Raw genomic sequence first — 20541 nt, forward strand, 5'->3', positions numbered from 1 at the left:
ATTGTCAGTTTCTATGACCTCATTAACAGATAAATATTTAGTTTTTTCAACAACAAAAAAAAATTCTATTGAATGAAACTGTTCATAGTGAACATGTCTGGGGTTTTTTTGTTTTTCATATGGACTATTTTCTGGTGCTTTTAGGGTGTTTTTGTCTTTTTGAAGTTTGACAGATCAATATTTTTCAATATTTCCCCTTTGGTGTTTCATCTGAAAAAAAGAAGACGGGTGAGCATATTATTTCATATTTTTTCACAAATACAGATTTATATATATATATTAGGGCTGTGCAAAAGTTAATTGCGATTAATCGCATCCAAAATAAAAGTCTGTGTTTACATAATATATTTGTGTGTGCTTTATATAATTATTTTGTATATATAAATACCTATGCATGCATGTATATATTTAAGAATTATTTGCGCTTAAATTCTGTATATATTTATAAATACATAATCTATATTATATAAAAATAAATATTTTATATATGAATAACACATTTTCTTAAATATATACATGCATGTGTGTGTATTTATATATACAACATAATTATATACAGCACACACAAATATATTATGTAAACACAGACTTTTATTTTGGATGCGATTAATCGCAATTAATTTTTGCACAGCCCTAATATATATATATTAATTTAAAATATTAATTAATGAATTAAATTAAAATATATTAAATTCGTTTTGTAATTACAGAAGATTTAAGAAATTTATTGACTCATTTCTAGACTTATAACAATAGTTTTTAGCATAATATAATTTAAATAATTTTAGTCATAGTAGTGGTTGTAATAATAATTATTCAACGTTCATCAGTGTCGTAAATCCTGCAAAGTTTTTCAAATTTTCATAAAGAAAAAAAAACTACAATTATAAAACTAAACTTTGAAATACCTTTTCATCAAATCACAAAATGCTAGTTAGCAATTTTGGCTTCTGAGATTATCACTGATTTCTTTCCTCTGTTGAAGACAAAAGAATATTATTATTAGAGTATTATTATTATAATGATAATGTTAGTCAATCAACTGTTTCTCCAAAATATCCTCTTTTGTGGTCAGTAACCGGTTTGGAACAACAGACAGGATTTTCATTTTTAGTTGCACTGTCCCTTTAAGAGCAGGTGTGTGGTGTTGTTGAAGTGTGTGTCCAGCAGGTGGAGCAGTGAACATCACACACCACCAGCGCTTCAGTTCATTTACTAACCGTCAGGAGAAAGAAAGGAGACTACAGAGGGAGGAGTGGTTGTGAATGTAGAGCCAGACGACTGAAAAAAACAGACACAATAAAGATGACATTGATAAATGAAAGCTGGCAGACCTGTCGAATGCCTCTCCGCTTCAGTCACAGAACTCAGATCCGCGTTTCACACAGAGACCGAGTGTTTTCTGTTGTCATGAAGACGTCAGTTGGTGTATCTTCTCTCAGTTTGAGAAGATAAGCACACACGGAGGCTCGTATCCTGGCAGAAATGACCTTTCAGACGCAGATTTGATCAGACGTGTGCTCTGGTTCTCTTAACACTGACATGCATTATTGAGTGCAGGAAGAGGCTCAATCGACCCTCGGATGGAGTGAGTCGAGTCCCAGGAGAGAAGAGTCTCGTTCCTCTGTGTCCTGCAGTAAATGAGGCCTGTTACCTGTCAGCCGGACACCTGACGCATCAATATTTCATCCACACGCTGTTTGTTCCAGACTAGCTTTACTGATGCTGGAGAGGGTTTCAACGCAGGACTGGAACCTCTTCGAGTCTTTTAGGGTTTTCTCACTGTCCTTGGGCCTAAAAGCGGAAGCAATAGGTCATGCATTGCTAAAGATGTGAAGGGGAAGAGCTTCCACACATTAGGCTAATGCAGAGAGGATGCAGACTGCTAATGCAGTTTAATAATGTGCTTATCAAGGTGTGTGTGAATCCGCTGACCTGAAAGGACAAGAACCCATGCAAGAGGAACCACCTGCATAACAATATTTTTTTTTTAAATGTGCAACACACGTCATTAGTCCACGTAAGAATAGTATCCATTCCGTTTTATTGCTATTTTATTGCTTTAATTACCATTTTATTGCTAGTTACACTATTCATTCCTATATGGGACGTGCAGTAATGAGGTGAAGAATTACTAGTTTGGGATTTATTTATTTTTTTCTATTTTTTTTTTATTATCTATAGCCTAAATCAAAATTTGTTAGAATATCCAGGTTTTAAGAATTTTATTCCGAAAATTCTAAAATATAAAATGCTAAGAGATTATATAATTGTTCCTGTTCCTCACACAGAAACAAAAGGCTCGAGAAGGCAAAAGTAACCAAGAGAGTTTAGTCAAAGGTCATACAGTCACCCTGTGTAGCCTATTTAAGATCCAGTTCCATAAACTTTCTCATAAACTACATTCATTAGGCTATATCTAATGGTTAATATGCCGAGACCTCCTAATGTAATTAAAGCAGCGGTATAATGTTACTCATCATATTTCCTTTCTCGTAATGTTGCCGGGGGTGTCGCGCGCACGATGCGTGCTCGAGCGTGTGCTTCATTAGCGTTCAGAAGCTGAATGTTAAATAGGTGCAGTGACGGCATGTTCGTGTCTCCAGGGTAACCGTGCTGCAGCTTGTGTGTGTGTGTGTGTGTGTGTGTGTGTGTATGTGTGTGTGTGTGTGTGTGTGTGTGTGTGTGTTTGAACGCACCATTTGCATGCGGTGCCTTATCCATCCGTGCAGAATGCCGACACACTCCCATCTGCGTGTTTGCTTGGAGAGTGTTTCTGGTAAGATACGGCTTTTGTGTGTAGCTATGTGTTTGTAAGAAAGGTGATTTTTAATGTTTTACTTGTTAAATATGCATGCCTGTATATTAGTACATGATAGGCTAAGCATGTTAAATCCTAATTAATCCAATTTGACTTCAAATCTCTAAAAAATTCTAATGAAAAGGGATCTAAAGGAGCACCACAACAAACTTGTGGCCAATCAGCAGTAGTTGGCATGTCCATTCATGATGCGGGAGGAGTGAGTGAGCCAATCAGCAGTATGGGGGGTGTGTCCACTCATAATGGGGGAGGAGTGAGTGAGCCAATCAGCAGTAGGGGCGTGTCCATTCATGATGCGGGAGGAGTGAGTGTGCCAATCAGCAGTAGGGGCGTGTCCACTCATAATGAGGGAGGAGTGAGTGAGCCAATCAGCAGTAGGGGCGTGTCCACTCATGATGGGGGAGGAGTGAGGGACCCAATCTGCATTAGGGGGCGTGTCCACTCATGATGTGGGAGGAGTGAGGGACCCAATTTGCATTAGGGGGTGTGTCCACTCATGATGGGGGAGGAGTGAGTGAGCCAATCAGTAGTAGGGGTGTGTCCACTCATTATGGGGGAGGAGTGAGGGACCCAATTTGCATTAGGGGGCGTGTCCACTCATGATGTGGGAGGAGTGAGGGACCCAATCTGCATTAGGGGGCGTGTCCACTCATGATGGGGGAGGAGTGAGGGACCCAATCTGCATTAGGGGGGCATGTCCACTCGTGATGGGGGAGGATTGACAGAGCCAATGAGCAGTAGGGGCGTGTCTACTCATGATCGGGGAGGAGTGAGTGAGCCAGTCTGCATTAGGGGGCGTGTCCACTCATTATGGGGGAGGAGTGAGGGACCCAATTTGCATTAGGGGGTGTGTCCATTAATGATGGTGGAGGAGTGAAAGAGGCAATCAGCAGTAGGGGCGTGTCCACTCATGATGGGGGAGGAGTGAGTGAGCCAATCAGTAGTAGGGGTGTGTCCACTCATGATGTGGGAGGAGTGAGGGACCCAATCTGCATTAGGGGGCGTGTCCACTCATGATGTGGGAGGAGTGAGGGACCCAATCTGCATTAGGGGGCGTGTCCAATCATGATGGGGGAGGAGTGAGGGACCCAATCTGCATTAGGGGGGTGTGTCCACTCATGATGGGGGAGGATTGACAGAGCCAATGAGCAGTAGGGGCGTGTCTACTCATGATCGGGGAGGAGTGAGTGAGCCAGTCTGCATTAGGGGGCGTGTCCACTCATGATGGGGGAGGAGTGAGGGACCCAATTTGCATTAGGGGGTGTGTCCATTAATGATGGGGTAGGAGACTGGAGTAAGGGACCCAATCTGCAGTATGGAATCTTTTCCAAGGGGTCTATATTCGGTTCTGGCACCTTTACCGAACTGTGATGGGCAACATCGCAACCAGAAGATACAGATACGTTTACAGGTCGTTGACCTGTCTTCGGTCCTTGCTGCATTCATATTTCAGTGGAACCGCACCAGAGCTCATCTGACAGTGGACCCTAGACTCATCTTGTTTGGTGGAACCAGGGTTCAGATGGCAGCGTTCACACTTATTCAAACGATGTCAATATTAGAAAAGCTTTTCAGTCCTGGAGAGACTGAAGCAGGAAGGCCTGATAAGGGACGCCGAGGTTGTGTTGTTTCTGCTCCATACGCCAGTCACACTCACTACAATAATGTTCAGAAGTGGCCTAAAACTGCCATTTTTGTCTTGATTGATGGTATATCTAAAATAGCTTACATATTATTATATATTTATATTTTATATACATATATATTTTTTTAAATCCTATTGAGAAAACTGTCAGATTCAAGCATTTACACACTAATTTTCCCCCTATTGATCTTATTATTCCAGGTCTGCACATCCCTTCATTGGTATCGAGCTCAGTCAGACGGATTTACATGAAGCCTTTTCAGTCCGATCAATCCAAACAGATTTGGTTGCATGTAAATGTGGTTAGTGAGACACTTTCTGTGCCTTTGGTTTCAGAAGCAAACCTATTTTCCTATAGTTGAGTCATGAACCAAACCAACCTCAGAGACCAATCACTGAACACAAGAGAACAGAATTAGAAAAGAGAAGTAAAAAGGTGTTTCCAAATCATACGTTCTTATATGAAACATTGTAAATGACGTTACTGAAAGAAAATGAGGTCCATTCACACTTAGAAAAAAATTATCTTAATAATGGACGATGACGTAAAAGTCTGGTGGATTCTGATTGGCAGCCAATGTTTTTAATCATTAATCCATTCTTAGTGTGAATGGGCTTTTACAGCCATTGATATGTTTTTAATTTGCTGTGAATGAATTTGATGGCCGGTCGGCTAAAATATAAATACATTGACTTTGACGTCAGAAGAAAGAATCACTTAATTTCATTAATATGTTATTTAGATGCTAAAATTGGTTTGTCGGAGTAGAAAACAAACTATTGGAAATGGTTTTGGAAATGGTTTTGCTCTGAAGTTTCTGAATCCAGGTTTTCTGTTTTCAGGGAGTGTTTGTTCCCGTCTGCTTTGACGGCATGTTTGCTAGCTGGGGCTTGTGTTTTTGTGCGAGTGTGTGTTTGACACGGTGCCAGTGTTCTTGAGCTGTGTTGCCCAGCTGCAGGGCCCATCGCCGGCATTGGGGGAAAAACAATCAGATAAATAGCATAGGAAGTGAGTGGCGGCTCAAAGGCCCCGCCCCTTCCTGCCGGTTCGGCACCGTCCCTTACCGCAAGGGTCAGGATATTTCCTCTCTTTGTGTGCTCCCAAAACGTCCATCACCAACACACTGGCGTAAGAGCGCACTCTCTAAAATGTCACCCTTTATTTTGCCTGGGCGCTGTTGCTATAAGTGCACTGTGATGTCATAGTTCCGTTGCTATCCAACAAATCCAACCTTGACAACCACATATAATAAAATGTCAAACCAAAAATCATTCAGACACCAGATATCATTTTTTTATGTTTTACGGACAAAACCTGTGAAATATCCACTGACCGTTTTCTAAACTATAGCGAATAAACTGTGATAAAGTGAGAAATGTTGAAGGTGTCTGAACACATTTGGGTTTGACTGTATACGTAACTTATTCAAATAAAATTCATCCTGACTCATGTGACCTGGCAGAACCCAGAGAGAATAAACACAACAGAAACGCCTCAGCTTCTGCTGGAGGAACATTTACGCGCAGCTTTGTTTGTCAGACGAGCAGAGCATCGCGAGACGCAGAGGCAGACAGACGAAAGCCCTCCCTGTGTCTCGCCAGAGAAACCAAGACAAAGACTTGTGTGAGAGCAGCAGTCTGAAGCAAACCACATGCAGATAGTAGGACTAATGTGTGTTTTGATCCCTATGCAAGTGAATGAAGTGAGAACAGGTGTGTTAGCCAAATAAATCCGAACAGAGATGTCCTTTACTCTTAATGCTGCCCCAACATGGCTTTGATTTGCCATTTTATCCCCAAACCTATTGAGCTTTCTTGTTTTATCTGGATCAAAATGTGTCGCTGAGACTCGTGTAAATGATAAAATATTACCAACAATACATCCATGCAGAGTTGTGATGGCAAAGTAAACAGGTGTGGCACATTTTAAAAGGGAGGTGAAAATGCTGAGCGAATCCCATCAATGGTCAGATTTCCTGTTCAGCTGGATTCATTTCAATAATTTTGTATAGAGTTGGGACATATTTTGCATTGGGTCACAATCTGATGCTGGAAAAAAGAAGCTCATTGTAAAAATAAAATAAAAGATAAGTTATGACAACATAAGTTCTTAGTTTGCTTTAGCTCATCAAAATGTTAAGCATTTTTTCAAGTAACTTTTATACAAGATCCAACTTGTTTTTTTTTTAAGTCAGTTTAATGTAGCCTAATTTAAGTTGAAATGACAAATTTTAGGCAGCAACTTTTTTACAGTTTGTTTTTTTAGTATCATTAATATTGTATTATATGTTTGTTGATATAGCTAGAAAGTGTTGTTAAATTTGTGACATTTTTATTAGTTTTTTAAATATGTTTTTATAAATTTATTTCACTATTACTTAGTTAAGCTACTTTAATACTTGAACTTAAACTAAAATTAAATTTTACTTTTGCAACTACATGAAACAAAAATAAGTTAGCCTTTTCATTATATTTTGCTAATATTTTTTTATTACTTTTAAGTTTTAGTTACTGATATAAACCACCAAGCCCTGTATGTGTGTGTGTGTGTGTGTGTGTGTGTCTCTTGTGTGGACAAGTGAAAGTGTAAAGAAACGGCGGGAACGCGGGCGTGGGGGGCAGGGGCTCGCATTGGGGTCCGGGGCCGAAGAAAAGAAGAGGGATATGGCGCGTAAAGAACGGTAGAAAGAAAGAACGCGGGGTGGCCTGTGCGATGACATCATCCCTCATTTGCATAAATCTCAGTCTGAGCGCTGATTGGTCACTGGCGGGAGAAACCGAAGCCGCTTGCGCTTTTCATCCTTTTCAATGCTTTCTCTCTCTCGCCCGGTAACGTGTGCGCGTGCGTGCGCGGATCGCCAAGCGTTGTTTCATTCTCTGCTGCCAGGAGGAGACACGCGCATCTCTTTCTCGCCGGTAGACAGTCAGTCAGTGAGCTTCACACAGTCTCCGTCAGAGCTTCACTCTACTGGTTTATATCTCAACATTTGTTGCCGGTTTCGTCTCGATTCACATCGCTGACCACCGGCGTCCCGTTCGGAAAGAAACGGGAGGAGACGCGAGTACCGACTGGGCGTTGCTGGAGGAAAAGCGCTTTCAAATTCGGTAAGATTCCACCCGAGAAACAAGTGGTGGTTCATTAAAAGCGTTTTTCACTGTGCCAGAACGAATTAATAAATGTCATTGTCAATTTAAGAGATGCGTTTCATTCCCCAGCGTGATTTACGACTGAATGCATTGATATGTAAATGATTATTTATGAGTTCTTGTTCACATCGGTCATTATAATGGAAGTGCCGGCGGAATCGCCTAAATGAGATCATCAGATGAAAATGCCACTGACGCGATCAGGTTTCACACCGGTTTGATTCATAGGCTTAAATCTATCGCACGCAACCTATTTGGTTGTTTTAGCTGTTTTATTGTGTGTTAAACGGCATTTATTGCCTTCTTTTATTCAGGGTTGCCTTGTTCATCCTTTCAGTCCGTTTAAATGGTGGATGCCTGGGCGGTGACGCCAAACCCACTCGTGCTGTGGATGAATTTAATCACGGACAGTCCTTTAGAAAACACATATAGGGTTGACAGATGATGATAAAGAAATTATAGCACGGTTTTCATAAGTGTTATGTTTTTTTGGTGTGGAACAGATGCAGTGAAACTTTCCGCTCGTCCGTTTGTTCGAGCTCTTTTGTTCTACGCCTCCTCCACCGCCCGCTCCTCATACAATATATTCAATTCACACACCCGCTTCATACACAATATATTCACACACACCCGGTACATACTATATGACCCGGTCTATTCTTCGGTCTATAGGCGTATAATTAAGTATAAAAACCATAGACTACCAGTCCATATACAATGTATTACAGAGACTGGATGTGCCGGTATGAAGGCTTTATTGTACTGGATCGTATCAGAATGTGAATATTTACATATTTAATCCTACAAGTATATGTGTATCTGCTTTTTAAGTAAAACAACGTAAAGACCTCATGCAGGCTTAAAAATAAAGGTTCCAATGGGGAGTTTTTGCAGTGATTCCATAGAACCATTATTAGTTCCGCAAAGAACATTTAACCTTATTTAAAATAACCTTTTTTTTCTTAGTTTGAGGAACATCTAATGAATCCTTTTCCACTATAAAGAGCCTTTTGTGCTGTGGAAAGATCCAGATGTTAAAGGTGTTTCATGGAACCATCAACGCAAATAAAGACGAGTGTAATTATACCGCAGGAATTAATTACGGGACCCAACCTTCCAAAATACACGCCCGCTGGTGCAGTTTATCTGTCTACACCCTGTTCATTTATACGGAGATACAGACCACAGTAGCTCGATATCATCCAATCGTCTACTGTGAAGTATTGATATTTCTGCATAATAAAAAAACAACCAGGAGCAATTAATCTGACTGCGCTCTTTTTTTAGAAATGTACTTCCCTGTAGGATCCCTGGTGAACTCTTTGCACTGGGGTATTTTTTCGTCTCGATGTTGGTGTTTTCATTGTTTAGGGCCAGTGAAAATCAACAGGGTGGTTTCTTGGCGTTGCTTTCTCCTCATATCTCTACGCAACACGAGTCAAAATGAAGCGTTTCGCAGCAGGTGCAGGTTGGTTTGGCTTCGTCATGCTGCTAAATCTTGGCTTTGTAAGTCAGTTCATCCTATTGTCTTGGTTAATAGTTCCCTTCTATCCTCTCTGCAAACAAAAGGTTTAAGACGGATGCCCGACCCCCTGTGGCCTTCATCTCACGGCTCCAGATCTATCTCTTCTGCTTTTGTTTGGGATAATGTATATAATTTTTGGGATGATTCAACTATTCTAGTAATACAGACTATTTTAAGATGTCATTGTATATGAATTCAGAATATGCGAGGTCAAATCTCTCTAATTATTTCAGATCCATTTTTGTTCCAGTGTCATTGTTCTGTCATATTATGATCCCGATACAATGCTGTGGCTGTCCAACTCCGGCCTACAGGGATTAGGCTCTTGGGGGGTCGGAATTGCTGGCAATTACAAATGTGTCATGGCATGATGGGTAGTGTGACTGTACGAGGAACCAGGGGGGTTGCTAGAGAACAATTTACAGCAAATGACATCAGAAAGGTCAGATCCTTGTTTAAGAATATCTAAAGTGACATAAGATAATGTGACTAAAATGCGTAATCTGGCCCACCAACGTTTGCTTGCTCACTCTTAAAAATAAAGGTTCTTATTGGCAACGTTGGTTCCATGAAGAACCTTTTAAGGTTCCACTGATGTGCCTTGGAACGCACAGCTTTGTATGATGCGTTGACGTTTTCCACTGAAACAGGAAGCAAAGGTGGGACATATTGAATGGCCCCTCCCCCTTTTCAAATAGCTAATAGCGTTCAGTTTACCTCACAGACTGCAAGTCGTATGACGGCACCATGGAAGCGAATCAGTGATACGTTGGATTCAATCGTAGAGGTGTGAATAAATGCCATTTCATTCTTAACCAACGTACAGTTGGAAAATGAAATAAAACTCAAGCGTTTGAGGGACCGAACTCACATCTCCAACCCATGTTGCTCTGACGTGTCAGCCGTCGCTTGGTCAGGTGGTATTTATAGCATGGGGGCGAAGCGTTAGGACACACCTAGCCAACATTCGGACAACATCTTTAAGCGATGATCGGCTTAGTTTTTCGTTGTGTTCCGCACTATTGGCTCTAATCGGACGCCATCTTGTTTTTTTGGTTCCGATTGAGCTTATAGAATTGGCGTCGGGCCATCGGTGAGAGAGATAACTCTGATTGAGCCCAGGGAACGAGAATAAAATCGAAAGTGATGAAAGCGAGCAAAGAAGTGAAGGCGGTCGGTACAGACCGAAGGCTGTTATGATTTTATCATGATTACTGAGCCGACTGGAATGAAGAAAGTGATCAGTGTGATTGATATTCAAAATGATAAGAAAACGCTGCTTTGTTTAGGGTTCTAATCTTCAGTCCTAGTTTCACTTTTCCTTTTTGAGTGACGAAAATAGACTATTGATACCTGCTTGTTGACAAAACTTTAGTCCTTTTGACGTGTTCAAGTGCAACTTTTTGTCCAAGAGGCGACAACACAATCAGCTTTCGTCACTGCTAGTTCCTGGACGTCGTCTTGGTGTGTTCGGGGCTTAACATCCATGGAACAATCCGAAGGTTCTATATAGCCGCGTTTCCACCGCAGGAACTTTCCCCAGGAAATAGGAACTTTGGGGTCCCAGACAGCAAACTGACATTGAATCAACGTGGAAACGACGTCTCTCATGACATTGAAACAACGTTGATTTTGCTCATCGAATTAACGTTGAACCAACGTCAGACGCGGCATTCTTCAAAGCTAAATGAAAATCGGAAATTGGTTTGCTTTCATAACGTTGAAACAACGCGTTGATTTCAAGTTGATTTTCCGTTAGTTTTGAAAGAATGACGCGTCTGACGTTGGTTCAACGTTAATTCGATGAGCAAAACAATGTCAGATCAACGTTGTTTCGATGTCATATTTCCACGTTGATTCAATGTCAGTTTGCTTTCTGGGGTGGTACTCGGTGTGTTTACACTGCAGGAACCAGGGTTTAAATGAAGTTCCGGGTAAAAATTTCCCGCCCAGAAAGTCCCTGCTGGCGAGGTAGTACTTTTTCAGAGTTTGGGAACTTTCGGGGTGGGACTTGTGCGCTGAACATGCTGATTGGTTCTTACCACTTGTTCTTTCTGCCCGATGGCGCGCGTTCGTCCCATCCATCTCACGGTCAATATCCGCTGATAACAAACGTCTACTTTTATATATGAATACGCTTTGGGTGCTCGTCTCTTTTCTGCCGTTTTAGTAATTACCTTGTTAGTAAACCAATCGCTCACAAAAGCAGCACAGCTTGAATCTCCTCCATACAAAACTCAAAACAAACGCACAGACTGGGAGGAGCAGTTGCATGCAGTTCAACGTCACCATAATCTTCCCGCCCCGGACCGGTACTTCAGTCCGCGGTGTAAACGCAGTAAGCAGGCGGTCTGGGGGAAAAAAAGTTCCTATGAAAAAAGTTCCTGGGACAAATAGTTCCTGGTAATTGCGGTGGAAACGCGGCTACTGGTTCTTTAGATTCTTAATGTTCTTCACACTGGTTTTTTTAAGAACTGTTTACTGAAAAGTTCTTTTTGGAACTAAAAACGGTTCGTTTACACTTTGTTTTATGGTGAGATTGTACTAAGTGCTGAGTAGTAATATTAATAAACTACATGTACTTACCATAGACTTATTAATATAATATTTTACTGTTTACATAATTTACTGCTAAGTGCATGTAATAACGTTTAACTATACCACCTTAAAGGGATACTCCACTTTTTTTGGAAATAGGCTAATTTTACCACTCCCCCAGAGGTAAACAGTTGGGTTTTATCGTTTTCGAATCCATTCAGCCGATTTTCTGACATTTAGAAGAATATCAGTAACCGGACAGTTTCTGGTCCGGACTTCCATAGTAGGAAAAAAATATACTATGGAAGTCAATGAGACCGGAAACTGTCTGGTTACTGATATTCTTCTAAATATAAAAAAAAATCGTCTCAATACATTTGAAAATGGTAAAACCCAATTGTTGAACTCTGGGGGAGTGGTAAAATGAGCCTATTTCCAAAAAAAGTGGAGTATCCCTTTAAAATTTCCAATGGTTCATCTATTGCATACACTCTTTTGAATCCTTTATAATTTAAAGTGTAGTGAACACTTACTGTTGTCCCAAGAGGAAGTCACAGTGGTTTTCCTGTGTCATCTGTCGTTTTCTGATAATTCTCCCTCCTCCGGTAAAGATAGCTCTGGGGCTGAGCAGTTGTCGGAGGACAGTTGGCTCAGTTTGGATGGGATATTGTGTTGCAGCTATGGTATTCTGCAGGGTTCGGAGTGCTTTTTTGGGGTGTGTTTTGTGGTTACGGTTCAGCTTTCTGTAAACATGTCTGCTGTGCAGTTGTAGCACTCTTGCTGTGTTAATCTGTCTGAGGCAACAGTATATCAGAGCAGACATGCAGTCCTGTCTTGATGGATTTGGTTCAATTTCCTTTGTTCTGGTCTTGGCAGATGTCACTCAGTGAATGGCCGGCGTCTTTAAGAGTGTCACAGATTTCATGGGGTGCGGCAATTTACTAATGGATGTATTGACCCCGCTGCATTTATAAAGGTTATAGTTCACATGCAGTGTCTGAAAGTACATATAAAAATAATCCTGAAAACCTGTTTTGATGCCATTGGCTTTCATGCAGTGGAAAATGTCAACCTAGTTTATAAAGGAAGGAGGATTATTTTCATTAAGCATCCAGCTTAAAGTCTTCATGAAATCTAACTTGAGTTTTATGAACAAGCATTGTGTGTTTTGGGTGGTTGCATCTCAGTTTTCTGTAATATTCTGGTCTTCAATACATGTCTGCTTTTTTAATATCAATCTGTTATTGCAGTTGTTTGAGGAAAAATAGTCCAGTAATCTCATAGGCTCCTCTAGAGTTTCAGAAGGGATCTCAAAGTCTCAAATTGTGCTCAAGATGCTAAATCATTATGAACTCAAATGTTTCTCATCAAATTGTTTTAAGATGATCTGAGCATCTGTCCATGTGATTTTTATTGGTAAGATTTTACAATAAGGTCCCATTAGTACTTTAACTAAAATATAACCAGGGAACACATTTTTTGCAGTATTTATTAATCTTTGCGTTTGTTTGTCAATTGAAATCAAAATGAACCAAAATTTGTACGTTTTTTTTTCTAATGTAGTAAACTAACGTTAACAATGGGACCATATTTTAGTGAAATCTTGTAATTATAGCTATTTATGTGTATTTTATTTCTAATAGTACTAGAGACATCTGAGTGGTTGATAGTTGCATGAAACAACCTGAGCAATTACATTTCCTCTGGGATATTATTATTTAGAAGAGTTTTATCCAAAGCAGCTTTATTTTAGCACAAAAACTAGTTTGTTTCGAGCAACCAGGGGGTGAATATTTTTGCTCAAAGCCACAACAGTAAAAGCAGAATCTCTTTTGCCGGATTTTATACCAACAACCTTTGGATTTGCCAGCTTAGATCAATGTTTGGTTGTATACAGCTTCATGAAGATTTGCGTTTCTCCAACGGGCATGATATAAAGTTTTATTTGTTGAGTCAGAACAGAGGCTCAGAGTCCATCTGGAAGGTGCCGGTCAGCTGTGAACAGAAGGATAATCCTCTTATAGGTATGGTCATTTCCTGTAGTGTGAGTGTCACTTCCTCCTGTTTGCTGAAGGGCACGTTTATTGTCCAGTGGCCATGCTGTTCCAAACAAACACAATATCAGATGCCATTGATCGAATCCCCCACCAGCTGGACTTTATCATCTCTTATGTAATTTGGCTCTTTAGCTTTTTTTGTGCTCACAGAAGATAATAGAATCGAGCAGCTCCTCAAATTACAAATTAGTTAAAAGGCCCCCTTGTGCCCAAACCTCCCAATTTCAGCATGTCCACATGTTCTGCTAATGCACTTCCCATCTGTGCTGGGACCACTGCACTTTCTCTTTCTGATCAATATCCTTCTCATCTTATCTCATCTCCTCTCATCTCATAATTTCTCCTCTAATTCTCTTCACCAGGTGGCATGGCACATATCTGGCCCGTGTCCTGTGTGCATCCCGTTGTGCGGGTGTCCATCGGAGGATCGCACTGGATTAGCATCATGCTTTGTCCCAAGTTAACAAGCTCTGTCATGTGTTAATCTCCCAGTTGGTTCGCTGCTGGTTTGCGATGTTTCTTGCTGCGGTGGACAGCGGTGCTGGTCATGTGAACCTTCTCTTGCGTTTTGTGTTAGAAGGATGCACAATTTCCAGAATTTTTTATTTGAACAGTTTTCGGCAAATTGCAGTGTTGTTTTAAGGGCCTTTTACAACCGATACGTTCACAAGCCACAAGACAGACTGAAGCAACATACAGTAGAACCGAAAAACGTTAATCATTTGCTATGCCGTCTTAAAAGCATGACTTTTATAAGAAAGAAATGCATGACATAACAAAAAAAAAATCTAAAAAATTCTGACATTCATTCAGTTTAACCTGTAATTCCCAAATGTTTTGTTGCAGTAGTGATTTTGTGGCGGTAATTACCAGAATTTTGTAGAATGTCTTATTTATGATGCTAGCTATACAATAGAAAACATAGAATGTTTATTTTGTCTAAAGACTATTTTTAACATCAAACATCATTATTTTTTTATTTTGCAATTATATAGAGGTTAAAGGGCAAATTATGCAGGAACCCTAAAAATTCTACGTTTTGATTTTACATTTTTCTGTATTCACAGATCACTAAAAGCTGGTTGGTGGTGTACACTGAACCTCCAGTCAAAACTAAGGTCACATGGTGATGGAAAAATATGAGATTGTATTCCAATGCTCTTGAGTTCGCTCGCAAATGTTTTGCGCTCCACCAATAAACTTTTTGCTTGCTTGCAAAGAATATGAATGTTTTGCAGGTTAACGGACAATTTCTTGAGGGAAGGGGAATGTTTTGCAAAAGAACGCAAAGTTTCTTGGGGAAGGGCAAACGTTTTGAAAGAGAGCGCAAAATTTCATGGGTTTAGGCAAATGTTTTGCTAGAAAGCGCAAAAGTTTCTTGCGTGAAGGCAAAAGTTTTGTGCACAAACTCAATTTTTCTTGGGAGAAGGCAAAAGTTTTGCGCACGAAGTCAGTTTCTTAGGGGGGGGGAAAGTAGTTTCTTGGGAGTAGGCGAAAGTTTAATGCACAAACAGTTTTGTAACAGAGCACAATAGTTTTGGCGAGCAAACACAATAGCTTTTTCCATCACAATGGCCTAGTTCACGCTACATGATTTTAAGCCCCGTTTAAGCCCGATTTGCAAATCGTTGAGCTCGCCAACACGTCAGGGTTATCGCATGCAAATCGCGGGGGATTAGCGGGCGTTTAACGTTGAATTTGTTATGATGAAAGAGCCAACAACGCATCAAAGACGCGTCGCCGAGACCAGAAAAATATCTAGCATGCAGATATCCAGATATCCAGAGCTGTTGCACGACTTAACCTCAATGATGTCATGAGCTACAGCCAATCAGAGCAAGGCATGGGTTGAGGTCACCGGGTAAATCTTGTTTTTTCTTTTTTTGCATTTTTGCTCGGAGCAAATCATCGCGCAAACAGTTTGCAGCACTAGTTTCTGTCTGACGTCCATATTCGCGTGTTGTGTTCTTCGTCATCTTCGCTGGGTATTGGCGGGCACTGTGTCGTGTCACTTCCGGTTCGTTTTATCGCGTGATTTTTTCCGTGACAAAACGTGGTTCGTAGACAAGATAGAATCGTTGGGTGACAGAGTTGTTGTCAAATCGTGGAGTGAGTTACCTCCTGTTGCGTATCAATCATGTTGTGTCGTGTGGTGTGAACAGCTCAACAATTTGAACACTCCGGATTTCACAGAGAGCAAGTCATCTACTGTGAACCGCACAGTTCAGCCCGATGTTTTAAAATCATGTAGTGTGAACAAGGCTTTAGGGATTTTGAAATGGAGAGAAACGCAAAGTTTCTGTTAGGTTTTGCAAGTTAACGTACAATTATCTTGGGGGAAGGCAAAAGTTTTGCATGCAAACAAAGATTCTTGGCGGTAATGAAAAGGTTTAGCAAGAGAGTGCAAAGCTTCTTGGGAAAGGACACAAACACAATAGCTTTCCATCACAATGTCCCCTTTAGGGTCTCAGTACAAAACAGACAGAACGCAACACATCCAGTGCAAACGCCCTATAAGTGCCCCTTTGTAGGTCACTAATCTGTTGCGTCTCAGACAATCGTGGAGAGTCTCACTCCCAGACATAGCATATGTTCCAGAAACCTTACGTAAATCTTCCTTACAGTAGAGGGATTACCTCTCCATCACCTGGACGCTGTCCAGGTGTCTGCCACGGGAGTAATTGGTGCCTCAGGAAGGAAAAGCTTCTTCAATCACAGTCAGTTTAATCTCGGTTTACCATTGGTTTTGTTTCCATCAAGTCCCCCGAGGGTAATGGTCTCAAAGTGGTTTGTTACGGCCTGACGTCACTGCCTTCCTTTCCTCGCCCTGATTGCGGATTGCACCATTGAATGGGCAGATCTGTTTGTTTTTGTGTGTTGGACAGAGCGGCTTCCCAACCTTTGGCCAAGGGTGTTTTGGGAATGCGCTGGCCGCGATCGCAATCTCCACAGCGGGGGCAGTATAGTGGCTTTTGTCAGCTTGGACAGCAGCAGTCCTGTCATGCGCCTCCTTGTGTTTCTATCCTCTTTTCACTCCTCCGCGAGGGCCGCCACCCCAACAATCCCTTCTTTGGTGACTTGTTTCATTGCAATGCACCTCGGGCCATCCAACTTCATCTCGGCGTGTGTGCCGTATAATGGGCCCAGTCAGTGAGTCATGTGATTGGCATATAGAGAGGGAACCAGTATCTCCACACAGATGCGTCTAAGACGCCGTCCGCTCTTGAGTGCTATTATGTAATTGTGTTTGTGTTATGGACACCAACGTCCAATAGACTATTCATGGGCTATTCATGGACTCATGAAAGCGGTTCTGTGGCACAGGCCTCAGTCACACCTTGAGTCAGTCTTTTGCTTGTGCCGCTGTAGAGAAGGCTAGCATTATATAATGAATCAATGGAGGGATAGAAGTACTGTTTAGTGACTCGTTTAGTTTTATGGTGAATATATATTTTTTTTCTGGCCATTGACTGTATTTTCTTATATTAATAAAATTAAACGAATTTTAAACCAGGCTTTCAATGATTTCTGTTATGGAAATCTATGCAAATTAGTGCATATTTAATTATACAATGCTTCATTTGCATATAGTTTTTTTCCCCTGGCTATTGAATGTTTTTCTGATATCTGAAAAATTAAACCAAAATTTTAAACCTGGTTTGGTTTTGGAAAATGTATGCAAATTAGTGCATATTTAATTAGATGCCTCATTTGCATACTTCAATGAAATGTTTCAGAAAACTTGTAATACTGAAACAATATTTTTTGGTTGTAGTTCAATTTAATTGATTAACTCTTTCATTTACACTAAGATTATAAAAGATTATTAAATGGAGAAAGAATTTTCGCAAAAAAAAAGAGGTGTTTTGCTTTGCTCAGATTTGAAGAAGTAAACAAAGACCTCTTCAATAACTAACAGTGAGCACTGAGCATAGCTATCAATCTACATTTGATTTTTAACCACTAATGTGCCCTGTAAATCAATGTATAGTGTTAGTGTATACAGTTCCTCCCTGCTGTGGCTTTACATGGATTTTATTAGCATATGAGAGTTGAGGTGATGTTTTATCCTTGCTCTATTCTGAATGCGTAGAAGATGGCTGATAAATTTGATTACAGATTCTCACTCAAACCCTTTGACTTTTTAGTCTTCAGACTAGCGTCTTTCTTAACCAGCAAACTGCCCTTTTCCCGCCCCGCCCCAACGAGGAGCCCTGGTGCCCCTGTTTGTGGAGGTCCGACTCATTTCTGAATAGAGCCAGTGTTCCCCTGTTTTAGACTGATAGACAGCGGTTGAGGAGACTTTTGCAACCTCCGGAGGGCATGGGGTTGGGGGGGGGGGGCGGTGCATAAAGATGCTGTTCTCAAAATAAAAATTCTTAGGCCTAAATATAAGATTTAATTTGAATTTCATGTTACAAAATCCATCAATTTTTATTACATTTTTTTCATTATATTACATTAAATAATCTAAATGTAATGCTTAGTTTTAATAGTTATAAGTTAATTTATTAGTTAAAACTGTCTGCCAAAATGTATGAAAAATATGGAATTCAAATCCATGAAAAAACACTTTTTTTTTTTAAGTGTGTATTATCTGAGCGGAGGCACAATGGAGAATTGGCCGGACAGATTTGATATGTGAAATCCTAAACTGTGGCAAATGACAAATTAGTCAGCCCTGAGAGTATACGCCAAATCAGAGGCCCGCCACCAACAGCGATGTCCCCAGCGCATGCAAACGGGCCGGGAGAAGCCATGTGATTCATGCAGCATCTCGGCGGTGAGCAAATTTGTGCTTCATCTCTCACAATCTCTCTATTGATTGCGATTCAAGGGGGGTAAAAACATTTCCTATTGCGAGCTATTCAGATTTTTTTTGCAGTATTCTTGATCTTCAGTTTTTAGACATGAGGGTTTGGCCCGGAGAGGCTAAAGCTAAGATGCCATTAGCCTGTTAGCACCTGCTGTGCCGCAGTGGTTAGCTGATTGTGAGAAGCGAGCTTTGCACACAGGGGGCTTTTTAAGGCACAATTCAGTACATAGAAATGCATTTATGCATGCATGCATGCACATGGCTGTGTTGTGCATTGCTCTCGGATAAAGAGGCCAAAGTGCATTTTGCCGCTATAATGCGGCGATGACCTGATTTGCATAAGAGTGATCTGCGGTTCAGCGGCGGGGCAATTAAAAGACTGATGCGCTGTCGCTGGAGACCTGCCAAAAACACTGCTTCTAGAAGGTATGCGACGCATCTGTGTACGCAGTGTTTGTTTACATCATATGTGGGTCTATAGGGGATGAGTGCTTCTCGCCCTCTCGGCTGCTGTTAAGAGTGGAGTCATCCTTTTAGGAGCATTAGGATCCTGCACCGGGATTGGTTACGATAATTGGATGAGGCATTAAGCATGAGGCGTGTGCAAGTTCGTCCCTGAGAGTGATGGAGTGTCGGTAAGAGGGTTTGTGCGTAAAACGGTTTGTAGGTACGATGGGTCTTATATTTGTAAGGTCACAAAGCCACCATATTTACCTTTTCTGGTGGTTTTTCTCTCCATATTGTGCTCCCTAGAGCTGGGTTTAATATTAAATGACATTGTGTTTATCATTATGATTATTTTTACTCAAAGGCACCCAATTTTCCAACACAGTATTCAAAGGCCTCCACCATGTAGGCCCCCTATTTATTTAACACACCTATAGACTCATTGGGTATTTCGGCAGTAATTATGACAAAGCTCCTTGTTTTTAAATTTATTAACACAATCTGGACGCATTAATCACGATTAATTTGGGGATTTCAGTAGTTTCAAGAACTGTATGTTCTTCAATAAAAATGACTTATTGAGGGATGGTAAAATAAATATGATTTAAATTTTTTTTTTAATTCAGATAAGAGATTAAACTTTTACTTATTATCAATCTAATTTTTTCATACTTGCCCGTCAAAATCAGCCAATTTGTAGGTCATGAGAAGTCAGAAGAGGTCAGATCCTCCCCCCAGAATTGGATGGACAGCATAGGCTTCTGACACTCCGGGTCACTATTGTTTACATTTAGAGGAAGCTGTCTATATCCCCCAGCAGGATCATTAAGGTCGTAAGGCCGTGTGATGGTGAGTGTGTTTTCCTCTCAGAAGTTTTCCGCTCTCCACCACCTGATGTTCTCACATCTGATTCTCATCTATCATTCCTTACTGGATCAATAGCAAGAGAAACACAGTCAGAAGGGGTAGAGCGGATGCAACAAAGCCTGTATTTATAAGCAATATTAAAATAGAGAGATGTGATCTAGAGGAGGTGTTTTTCATCAGGGAAAACAGCCCTTAAGCTCTTGAGGTGGAAGCGATGTTGCATGTGGTTGAGTTTGTTTGTAAAGCTAAAATCTTTGATGTTCTTCATTACAAACTAAAGCATTATTTAATCCGCCCATATAGTTACTTTTTGTGATTGCGTAGTTGGGTTTATTTGGGCATCTAATTACATGGCAATTGCATTTGGACCCGTACCAAAATAATCAGTCCGTGTTTGCCTGAACAAGGTTGTCCCAGCCTGATTGTGATTGTGTAGTGGTTCACTTTTGATGAGAAAGCACACCAACCCAACGGACCAATAAAATTACTACCAAAATTGGTAAAATTGGACCAAAAACTGTACTGTCTGATTCTGAACATGTTGCAGTTGAAAACCGAATTTAAACCAAGAAGAATGTGTCATTATAACAATTTAAAGGAGAACTCCGGCGCAAAATGAACCTTTGGTCTAATTACACATCGGTACCTAGTCGACTGTTCTCTGAGATTTGTTTTCAT

At 40.7% G+C, this 20541-nt stretch overlaps 1 protein-coding gene across 2 annotated transcripts in view; it reads left to right on the top strand.

Moving 5' to 3' along the window:
* Positions 1–7257: 7257 nt before the first annotated feature.
* prr36b (proline rich 36b) overlaps positions 7258–20541 on the top strand; it is a 31600-nt gene continuing 18316 nt past the window's right edge. Inside the window, exon 1 of one of the 2 annotated variants that reach the window (XM_039675182.2) lies at positions 7258–7571. The gene's annotated coding sequence lies outside the window, so the exon portion shown is untranslated. Of the gene's footprint in view, positions 7572–18495; positions 18517–20541 lie in introns of those variants that run through there. The other variant, XM_089128119.1, reaches the window with a different exon arrangement.

Source organism: Pimephales promelas, chromosome 3, assembly GCF_988280905.1.
Source record: "Pimephales promelas chromosome 3, fPimPro1.hap1.1, whole genome shotgun sequence".
Classification (NCBI taxonomy): domain Eukaryota; kingdom Metazoa; phylum Chordata; class Actinopteri; order Cypriniformes; family Leuciscidae; genus Pimephales; species Pimephales promelas.